This window comes from Bombus affinis, chromosome 8, assembly GCF_024516045.1.
Source record: "Bombus affinis isolate iyBomAffi1 chromosome 8, iyBomAffi1.2, whole genome shotgun sequence".
Taxonomy (NCBI): domain Eukaryota; kingdom Metazoa; phylum Arthropoda; class Insecta; order Hymenoptera; family Apidae; genus Bombus; species Bombus affinis.
Genome location: NC_066351.1, coordinates 1281068 through 1293430, shown reverse-complemented (window position 1 = coordinate 1293430; position 12363 = coordinate 1281068). Strand labels below are relative to the sequence as shown.

The 12363-nt window shown below is 33.2% G+C and overlaps 1 long non-coding RNA gene across 1 annotated transcript; it reads right to left on the bottom strand.

Annotated features, from left to right (window-relative positions):
* Positions 1-8726: 8726 nt before the first annotated feature.
* LOC126919471 (uncharacterized) lies at positions 8727-10627 on the bottom strand. The gene is made up of 3 exons (XR_007711657.1): positions 10343-10627; positions 9880-10268; positions 8727-9729 (listed from the first exon to the last, which is right to left on the bottom strand). It is a non-coding gene; the product is annotated as an uncharacterized LOC126919471 (long non-coding RNA).
* Between the last annotated feature and the right edge of the window lie 1736 nt (positions 10628-12363).

The following is a 12363-nucleotide window of genomic DNA, read 5'->3' as shown; positions in this document are numbered from 1 at the left end:
GAAGCGTGTGAGTAGTGACAGCAAGTTGTTAATTTGCTCAGTTTGCTTCTCGATAAGTTTTTCGAGTCTGGTAAAGTTGTCAGTGCTTTGTGGGGTGGGAATTCTATTTTCTGTGTGTACACTGTGTGTTTTCGAGTTGTACACGTTTCCTTGCGTTGCCTGCGCATAGGATACTGTTGGTGTGGTGAGTTTTTGAGGTTTAGGTTCATGTATGTTTATGTTCTTGGGTCTCAGTTTTGGATACTTTATATTATGTAGCGATTTGTAGGCTGAGCATCCTTTGTAGTTCGCAGGATGCTCTCCTTGACAGTGGATACACTTGGCGGGGGTTTCCGGGGATTTAGTGCATTGGTCAGTGGGGTGATTACCTGCACATTTTACGCACCGGAAGTTGTGATTGCAGTACTTCTGCGTGTGGCCGTACCTTTGACACCTCTTGCATTGTATTATTTCTTTCTTTACAAGAGGTGGCTCGAACTTAACTATGGAGTTCATCAGCCGATTGATATTGTAGATTTCTTTGTTGTTTGTTTTTTGTTTTAAGTCTATAAAGAATAAGGATAGTGGATTTTTTGTGATTCTATGCCTAATGTTGCTGATATTAGTTACTTCCTGGCCGTGGTTTGACAGTTCGCTCTTTAGTTCGTCTAGATCGACTGAGTGATGGATGTTGCGTAGCACCACTCGAAATGGTCTTTCTTGTTTGAGCTGGTATGTGTGGAATTTGGCGTTTAATGTTTTTAATAGCTTGGTTAACTTTCTATAGGCGTCAGGGTGGGTCGGCAGTATTTTCACGTGGTTGTTGTTAATCTTTAACTTGTATTCTTCTTTGCTGATGTCTTTTTCGATAGTCTTGATCATTGACTGGATGTCGATTACGTCGTTTATGAATATCGGTGGGGGAGGGGGAATTCTTTGAGTGTGGAGATTGTTTACCTTTTCGGTTGTAATCATGGGGTCTTCCGTGGACTCCAGTATTGAGAATCTATTGTGGGTGGTCACTTGGCTGGCTGATGGTTTGGTTTGATTCTTGTTTACGTTTGTCTTGGTCGGTTCGAGCTTTCGTTTTTTCGTGTGCTGGTCGTTTACCAGGATGGATGTGTTGCCCTCTTGCCACGGGGGAGGAAAAATGGCGGTGTGATAGTTAAGCTCCGGGGAGCCTGTTGGAAATGATAGAGCCATCCTCGAGCTAGTTAATTCGGTGTGAAAGAACTAGTCGAGAGGCTGTTAACCCCTGGCTAGGTTAGTTGGATTCTCTTTCGACAGATGGGCGTCACGTGGAGTTTTGTGAACTTCACAGGGCACTGGACACACGTCTGCACGTCTCGGCACTCAGCAGCAACTGGATGGTCACGTGCTGCTTTGTGGACTTTGCCGGGCACTGGACACACGTCTGCACGCCTCGGCACTCACGAACGAACTGGTCATCCCCTTGACCGCGGATTCGTTAGTGAGCCTGGGATCATTGTCATTAGCTTCTCGAGTATCTAATTATCGCGATTACTTGTCCAATTCCATCATAGTCATATTTGCACTATTAAATATCTCCTCTATTGCATAATGATCACGCCTAGCGCCAATAGGGATTCGTTTCACGCCCTCAACTCTAACTCAAATCTTAACGCCAACCCGACATACTATTACGTAGTAACGTATAACGTAGTATAGTATTACGCAGTAACGTATAACGATATATACTATTACGTAGTAACGTATAACGTCATATAGTATTACCATATAACGTATAACGTTATATAGTACTACCATATAACGAATAACGTTATATAGTATTACCATGTACCGTATAACGTTATATAGTATTACCATATAGCGTATAACGATATATACTATTACGTAGTAACGTATGACGTTATATAGTATTATCATATAACATATAACGTTGTATATTGTTTCGTTATAACGTGTAACGTTATATAGCATTACCATGTAACGTATAACGATATATACTATTACGTAGTAACGTATAACGTTATATAGTATTACCACATAACGTATAACGATATATACTATTACGTAGTAACGTATATCGTTATATAGTATTAGCACATAACGTATGACGTTATATAGTATTACGTAGTTACGTATAGCGATATATACAATTACGTAGTAACGTATAACGTTACATAGTATTACCATGTACCGTATAACGTTATGTAGTATTGCCATAAAGCGTATAACGATGTATACTATTACGTAGTAACGCATAACGTTGTATAGTACTACGTAGTAACGTATAACGATATATACTATTCCGCAGTAACGTAAAACGTTATATAGTATTACCATATAACGTATAACGTTACATAGTATTACGTAATAACGTATAACGTTGTATATAGTTACTTTATAACGTATAACGTTATATGGTATTACGTAGTAAGGCATAACGTTATATAGTATTATCATATAACGTATAACGTTAAATACTATAATTTAATTACCATATAACGTATTACGTCATATAGTATTACCATATAGCGTATAACGATATATACAATTACGTAGTAAGGCATAACGATATATAGTATTACCATATAACGTATAACGTTATATAGTATTACCATATAGCGTATAACGATATATACTATTACGTAGTAACGCAAACCGTTATATAGTATTACCATATAATGTATAACGTTACATAGTATTACGTAGCAACGCATAACGGTATATAGTATTACGTAGTAACGTATAGCGATATATAGTATTACCATATAACGAATAACGTTATATAGTATTACCATATAGCATATAACGGTACATACTATTACGTAGTAACGCATAACGTTATATAGCATTACCTTATAACGTATAACGATATATACTAGTACGTAGTAACATATAACGTTGTATATAGTTACTTTATAACGTATATCGTTATATGGTATTACGTAGTAAGGCATAACGATATATAGTATTAGCATATAACGTATAACGTTATATAGTATTACCATATAGCGTGTAACGATATATACTATTATGTAATATCGTATAACGTTTTATAGTATTATCATATAACGTATAACGTTATATAGAACTACCATATAGCGAATAACGATATATACTATTACGTAGTAACGTAAAACGTTATATAGTGTTGAGGTGGCCGTTAGTGACTTATAGTTGTAGTAGTTGGGTCTGGTCCGCTGTAATTGTCACTAGGTGCTGTAGATGTCGCTGCCGGAGTACTGCTGATTTTTCCTCTGAATGTTGGTGCGTGGGAGTAAAATCGGACTCCGGTCGCCGGTATTCGAACCCAGGTTCCGAACGTTCGCAGCCTAAGACGTTAATCACTGCGCTACCGTCGTCCGACACTAGTTAGTGTCGAGTGGTGGTATTTGTGCTCGTCGAGTGCCGCCACAATAGTATTACCATATAACTTATAACGTTACATAGTATTACGTAGTAACGCAAAACGGTATATAGTATTACGTAGTAACGTATCACGATATATGTAGTATCCAAATGGGTCGTTCTATTCTCGCATGCAGCTTTCTGCTTCCCAATCAAAAACTCTGTCCACTCCGCACGCTCCACACGCTCTGCACACTCTCCACACTCTACACGCTCTCCTCGCTCTCTACCTTTTCCCGTTCTTCGGAACAGGTATCCCGAAACCCCCGTGATCAAGGTCACGCAGCCTTTTCACGTAAACTGTCCACTTAAAGGACCCAACGGTACATTGTTTACAGTTCGGCCGATACCTTAGGCCTTCTGGCCCCGGTACTACATATATACTATTACGTAGTAACGCATAACGTTATATAGCATTACCTTATAACGTATAACGATATATACTATTACGTAATAACGTAAAGCGTTATATAGTATTATCATATTACGAATAACGTTGTATATTGTTACGATATAACGTATAACGTTAAATGGTATTACGTAGTAACGCATAACGTTGTATATTGTTACGTTATAACGTATAACGTCATATGGTATAACCATATAACTTATACCGTTATATAGTGCTACCATATAATGTATAACATTATATAGTTTTAGCATGTAACGTATAACGTTATATACTATTACGTAATAACATATAACGTTATATACTATTACGTATTAACGTATAACGTTATAAATTATTACGTTATAACGAATAACGTTATATATTGTTACGTTATAACGAATAACGTTATATACTATTACGTGTTAACGTATAACGTAATAAATTATTACGCAATAACGAATAACGTTATATATTGTAACGTTATAACGAATAACGTTGTATACTATTACGTTATAACGTATAACGTTGTATAATATTACGTAATGACGTATAACGTTGTATATCGTTACGTTATAATGTATGACGTTGTATATTGTTACGTTATAACGTATAACGTCATATGGTATAACCATATAGCTTATACCGTTATATAGTGTTACCATATAATGTATAACGTTATATAGTTTTACCATGTAACGTATAACGTTATATACTATTACGTTATAACGAATAACGTTATATACTATTACGTATTAACGTATAACGTAATAAATTATTACGCAATAACAAATAACGTTATTTATTGTTACGTTATAACGAATATCGTTATATACTATTACGTTATAACGTATAACGTTGTATAATATTACGTAATGACGTATAACGTTGTATATCGTTACGTTATAATGTATGACGTTGTATATTGTTACGTTATAACGTATAACGTTATATGGTATTACCATATAGCTTATACCGTTATATAGTGTTACCATATAATGTATAACGTTATATAGTTTTACCATGTAACGTATAACGTTATATACTATTACGTTATAACGAATAACGTTACATACTATTACGTATTAACGTATAACGTAATAAATTATTACGCAATAACAAATAACGTTATACAGTGTTACCATATAACGTATAACGTTAAATACTACTACGTAATAACGCATAACGTATTACAGTGTGACAATGTAACCTATATTGTTATGTAGTGTTACGTTATAACGTATAACGTTATAAATTATTACGTAATAACGAATAGCGTTATATGTTTTTACGTTATAACGTATAACGTTCTATATTATTACGTAATAACGTATAACGTTGTATATTGTTACGTTATAGCGTATAACGTTGTATATTATCTTTACGTTTCGCTATCCAAATTTTGAAATTTTAAACAATGTAGTAGTCGCTGCCACTAGAAACAGTCTATGGACTGTTTCAATTAGATATTTCTTGTTAGTTTATGTAGCGTTGATTGGAGTTTAGGCCACTGGTCAACAATCTCCACGTTTCGGCTAATCTGCTATGCGCAGGAATACTAGCACGGGAGAGGATTGTTTGGAATAAACAATTATATTATAAATAATTATTAATGGCGGAATTAATGACAAATTATACTAATTATTGATATTATTTATTATTTTAATTATTAATTAATACTAATAATTAAAAGTTGACTCACCTGACGTTGGCCTCCGCTGATGAACGGGCAGACCGCAGGGTGATTCCGGTTTTATAAAGATTGACACTTCTATAATTTTTTGTTTTAATCTTTATTTAACTTGAACAGTGTAAACAACAGTGTGTCCGGACGTGTTTAACAATTCGAAATTCTAACACAAAACTTGAGCCAACTATTGTTTTAATTCTAACTGACTAATAACATTTATATCTCGTAATTCATAAACTCGAACTGGAACGAACAATTATTCTCTAATCCTAACTTAAATTCTAATTAAATCAACTGAACGAACTGATATCAGACTCACTCAAATTCAATTGAACGACTAATAATTACTCTCCTTATTTTCGCTGAATTCTCCCGAACGCTAACAATTAATCTATTCTATTTTCGCTAAATTCTACTGAACCAACACAATACTGAATCACAATTGCTCTATCCTATTTCTTTATTCTAACTGAATTACTCTTCTTTAATTTCGTTAAATTCTCCCGAACGCTAACAATTTCTCTGACTATATTCTAACTGAACCAACTAATGGCAGTTACTCTCTTTTCACAATTACTCTGATTGTTCTAACTGAACCACTAACAATTATTCTTCTTTATTTTAACTAAATTCTCCCGAACCGCTAACAATTACTCTCTTACTCTTTTATTCAACTGGTAACGATTACTCCGATTTGAATTGTGTCGCTACGCTTTTTATAATGACATCCCCAATGGGATGACAGTCACGTGACAGTTCGTTCCGGTGGGAATCGCAATGCTGCAGGTTTTTAGAGTTTCCATGAGAGAACGTGGATTTTGATGATTACAGGTTATGTTGAGTGATGGACACAAAAGCGTCCGCGCCTGTGCGAACTGTGTGAGTATGTGTTTTTAGTATTCTATCTCGTTTCGCATGTTGTTTGTTTCCTTAAACTTGTGAATTTGTTTTAGCGCAAGAGGAAGAAGATATGTGAATGGTACGAGATGACGTGATCGACGTGCGTGTGTGAATATGTGCGAGGGATGATGCTGAAGTGGCGGTTTTCCATCCAAATAGGCACAGTGGCACCTTCGTTGGCGTCGTGTCCTGATGATCTTTTGACAATTTGGTTTTATTTGACAATATGAGATATATTTTGCTCCTTGTAGATTTATATGTCCATATTTGCTATATATTAAATCGTGTATATTTTATATTACTTTCTTGTTATTAGGTTATTAGTTGTGTAGCTCCAGTTTCTGATCTATGGAAAGTGGTGAAACGTCTTCACGAAATACAATTTCATTCGTTTTCCTCCCTTGCATTGGCACGCTGTGAGTGGTGTCGACTTCCAGATGAGGTTTGTGCATCTTGATTATTATGCATTTAATGATAGATACTTTGTCAGAGGTTCCCATGCGGATTGTCTCGGTGTGTATCTTGTTATGATTTCTTTTATTTAGTTCATCCTGCTTCTTTCGTGTTTTATTCACAGCATATGATATTTCAGTGCAAGAAGAAGAAGAATTGTAAAGAATCCGTAAGTGGCCCTAGAAGACGCAGTCATCGTGTGAGGTGTTGTCGGCAGGAACGAAGAATCGAAGTTGTTGAAGAAGTCGTGTGACATTTGTATTGTTTCCGGTTATATACAACGCTATTTCACATATCTATGTATATATATATATTATTATATTATTATATATTATTATACTAAATCTTCAGTTGGTTTAGTTGAATGTTCAGTAATGTAATTTTTACAAGGTGGTTTTGTATATTAGATGAGTAGTTGTTCGATATAATAATATGTGTATATATATATATACATTTCACAATGTAATTTTCCATTATGTAAAATATATATATGCATATGTATATGTGCGCGTATTGTTATTCTCATTGTTTCTCGGATCGTTAATTGGTTGAATATTCCGAAATGTGGATTTCGTATATAATTCTCTAGGTTCGTAGAAATGTAAATCTATATATTTATTTCTTTGAGTTTTAATGGTTTAATAACGTATACATACATATATATATATATATTATGAATTTTTCCCAAAGATACGCGTACGCATGTGTATATCTATATATGTGTGTGTCGCAGAGTAATCTTGTATACAATTTTCAATTTTATTAGAATGCTGATGTAGTGTAGTATATCTTATTTCTTTTATATTTTATTAGATTACCAATTATTTAGATTCACGAAGTAGGTCACACACACAGATATGCATACACGTGTGTGTATATACATGTGTTTTCGCAGAGAAATCTCATACATTTGAATCGCGGCTTGTTTTATTTATTGGTTCATTTAATTATTTCATTTTATTTGTATTTTATATGTCATTGCTGATTGGTTGTAGTGTTTCTTCTTATTGATTCATTTATTTCATTTTGATTGTCTGTCGTATAATTCTTTTTATTTTGATTGGTTAGTTATTAGTTAATTTATTATTATTGGTCGTGTTTAATTATTCATAAGTTATTGGTTCGTGGCGTCACGTGCGGAACGCAGGACGTGACAATAGTATATATCGTTATACGTTACATGGTAATGCAATATAACGTTATACGTTATAAAGGAACAATATACAACGCTATACGTTATTCCGTAATAGTATATAACGTTATACGTTACATGGTAATACTATATAACGTAATACGCTATATGGTAATACTATATAACGTAATACGCTATATGGTATAGTATTATATAGTATACGCGCTATATAGTATAGTACGCTATATAGTATACGTATAGTATTACGTCGTAACGTATAACTTTGTATAGTATTACGTAGTAACGTATAACGTTATATAGTACTACCATATAACGTATAACGATACACACTATTACGTAATAAAGTATAACGTTATATAGTATTGCTATATAACGTATAAAGATACATACTATTACGTAATAACATATAACGTTGTATAGTATTGCTATATAGCGTATAGCGATATATACTATTACGTAGTAACGTATAACGTTATATAGTAATACCATATATCGAATAACGATGTATAGTATTACGTTGTAACGTATAACGTTGTATAGTATTACTATATATCGTATAACGTTATATAGTATTACCATATAGCGTATTACGTTATATAGTATTACCATATAGCGTATTACGTTATATAGTATTACCATGTAACGTATAACGTTATATACTATTACGGAATAACGTATAGCGTTGTATATTGTTCCTTTATAACGTATAACGTTATATTGCATTACCATGTAACGTATAACGATATATACTATTGTCACGTCCTGCGTTCCGCACGTGACGCCACGAACCAATAACTTATGAATAATTAAACACGACCAATAATAATAAATTAACTAATAACTAACCAATCAAAATAAAAAGAATTATACGACAGACAATCAAAATGAAATAAATGAATCAATAAGAAGAAACACTACAACCAATCAGCAATGACATATAAAATACAAATAAAATGAAATAATTAAATGAACCAATAAATAAAACAAGCCGCGATTCAAATGTATGAGATTTCTCTGCGAAAACACATGTATATACACACACGTGTATGCATATCTGTGTGTGTGACCTACTTCGTGAATCTAAATAATTGGTAATCTAATAAAATATAAAAGAAATAAGATATACTACACTACATCAGCATTCTAATAAAATTGAAAATTGTATACAAGATTACTCTGCGACACACACATATATAGATATACACATGCGTACGCGTATCTTTGGGAAAAATTCATAATATATATATATATATGTATGTATACGTTATTAAACCATTAAAACTCAAAGAAATAAATATATAGATTTACATTTCTACGAACCTAGAGAATTATATACGAAATCCACATTTCGGAATATTCAACCAATTAACGATCCGAGAAACAATGAGAATAACAATACGCGCACATATACATATGCATATATATATTTTACATAATGGAAAATTACATTGTGAAATGTATATATATATATACACATATTATTATATCGAACAACTACTCATCTAATATACAAAACCACCTTGTAAAAATTACATTACTGAACATTCAACTAAACCAACTGAAGATTTAGTATAATAATATATAATAATATAATAATATATATATATACATAGATATGTGAAATAGCGTTGTATATAACCGGAAACAATACAAATGTCACACGACTTCTTCAACAACTTCGATTCTTCGTTCCTGCCGACAACACCTCACACGATGACTGCGTCTTCTAGGGCCACTTACGGATTCTTTACAATTCTTCTTCTTCTTGCACTGAAATATCATATGCTGTGAATAAAACACGAAAGAAGCAGGATGAACTAAATAAAAGAAATCATAACAAGATACACACCGAGACAATCCGCATGGGAACCTCTGACAAAGTATCTATCATTAAATGCATAATAATCAAGATGCACAAACATCATCTGGAAGTCGACACCACTCACAGCGTGCCAATGCAAGGGAGGAAAACGAATGAAATTGTATTTCGTGAAGACGTTTCACCACTTTCCATAGATCAGAAACTGGAGTTACACAACTAATAACCTAATAACAAGAAAGTAATATAAAATATACACGATTTAATATATAGCAAATATGGACATATAAATCTACAAGGAGCAAAATATATCTCATATTGTCAAATAAAACCAAATTGTCAAAAGATCATCAGGACATGACGCCAACGAAGGTGCCACTGTGCCTATTTGGATGGAAAACCGCCACTTCAGCATCATCCCTCGCACATATTCACACACGCACGTCGATCACGTCATCTCGTACCATTCACATATCTTCTTCCTCTTGCGCTAAAACAAATTCACAAGTTTAAGGAAACAAACAACATGCGAAACGAGATAGAATACTAAAAACACATACTCACACAGTTCGCACAGGCGCGGACGCTTTTGTGTCCATCACTCAACATAACCTGTAATCATCAAAATCCACGTTCTCTCATGGAAACTCTAAAAACCTGCAGCATTGCGATTCCCACCGGAACGAACTGTCACGTGACTGTCATCCCATTGGGGATGTCATTATAAAAAGCGTAGCGACACAATTCAAATCAGAGTAATTGTTAGCGGGTCAGTTGAATAAAGGAATAGAAGAGAGTAATTGTTAGCGTTCGGGAGAATTTAGCGAAAAATAAAGAAGAGTCAGATTAATTGTTAGCGTTAGCGTTAGCGATTAATTGTTAGTGGTTCAGTTAGAACAATCAGAGTAATTGTGAAAAGAGCGTAACTGCCATTAGTTGGTTCAGTTAGAATATAGTCAGAGAAATTGTTAGCGTTCGGGAGAATTTAACGAAATTAAAGAAGAGTAATTCAGTTAGAATAAAGAAATAGGATAGAGCAATTGTGATTAGTTGGTTCAGGAGAATTTAGCGAAAATAAGGAGAGTAATTGTTAATCGTTCAATTGAATTTGAGTGAGTCTGATATCAGTTCGTTCAGTTGATTTAATTAGAATTTAAGTTAGGATTAGAGAATAATTGTTCGTTCCAGTTCGAGTTTAAGAATTACGAGATATAAATGTTATTAGTCAGTTCGAATTATAAAATAATTGTTATTAGTCAGTTAGAATTAAAACAATAGTTGGCTCAAGTTTTTGTGTTAGAATTTCGAATTGTTAAACACGTCCGGACACACTGTTGTTTACACTGTTCAAATTAAATAAAGATTAAAACGAAAAATTATAGAAGTGTCGATCTTTGTAAAACCGGAATCACCCCAGCGGCCTGCCCGTTCATCAGCGGAGACCAACGTCAGGTGAGTCAACTTTAATTATTATTAATAATTAATAATTAAAATAATAAATAATATCAATGATTAGTATAATTCGTCATTAATTCCGCCTGTAATAATTATTTATAATATAATTGTTTATTCCAAACAATCCTCTCCCGTGCTAGTATTCCTGCGCATAGCAGGTTAGCCGAATCGTGGAGATTGTTGACCAGTGGCCTAAACTCCGATCAACGCTACATAATCTAACAAGAAATATCTAATTGAAACAGTCCTTAGACTGTTTCTGGTGGCAGCGACTACTACATTGTTTAAAATTTCAAAATTTGGATAGCGAAACGTAACACTATTATGTAGTAACATATAACGTTATATAGCATTACCATGTAACGTATAACGATATATACTATTACGTAGTAACGTGTAACATTATATAGTATTACCATATATAGTATAACGATATATACTATTACGTAGTAACGTATAACGTTGTACAGTATTACATAGTAACGTATAACGATATATACTATTACGTAGTAACGTATAACGTAGTATAGTATTACGTAGTAACGTATAACGATATATACTATTACGTAGTAACGTATAACGTTATATAGTATTACCATATATAGTATAACGATATGTACTATTACGTAGTAACGTATAACGTTGTACAGTATTACATAGTAACGTATAACGATATATACTATTACGTAGTAACGTATAACGTTATATAGTAATACCATATATCGTATACCGATGTATACTATTACGTAGTAACGTATAACGTTATATAGTATTACCATATATAGCATAACGATATACAATGTTACGTAATAACGTATAACGTTATATAGTATTACCATATAGCGTATAACGATATATACTATTACGTAGTAACGTATAACGTTATATAGTATTACCATAGAGCGTATGACGTTATATACTATTACGAAGTAACGTATAACGTTGTATTGTAGTACGTAGTAACGTATAACGATATATACTATTACGTAGTAACGTATAACGTTATATAGTATTACCATATATAGTATAACGATATATACTATTACGTAGTAACGTATAACGTTGTACAGTATTACATAGTAACGTATAACGATATATACTATTACGTAGTAACGTATAACGTTATATAG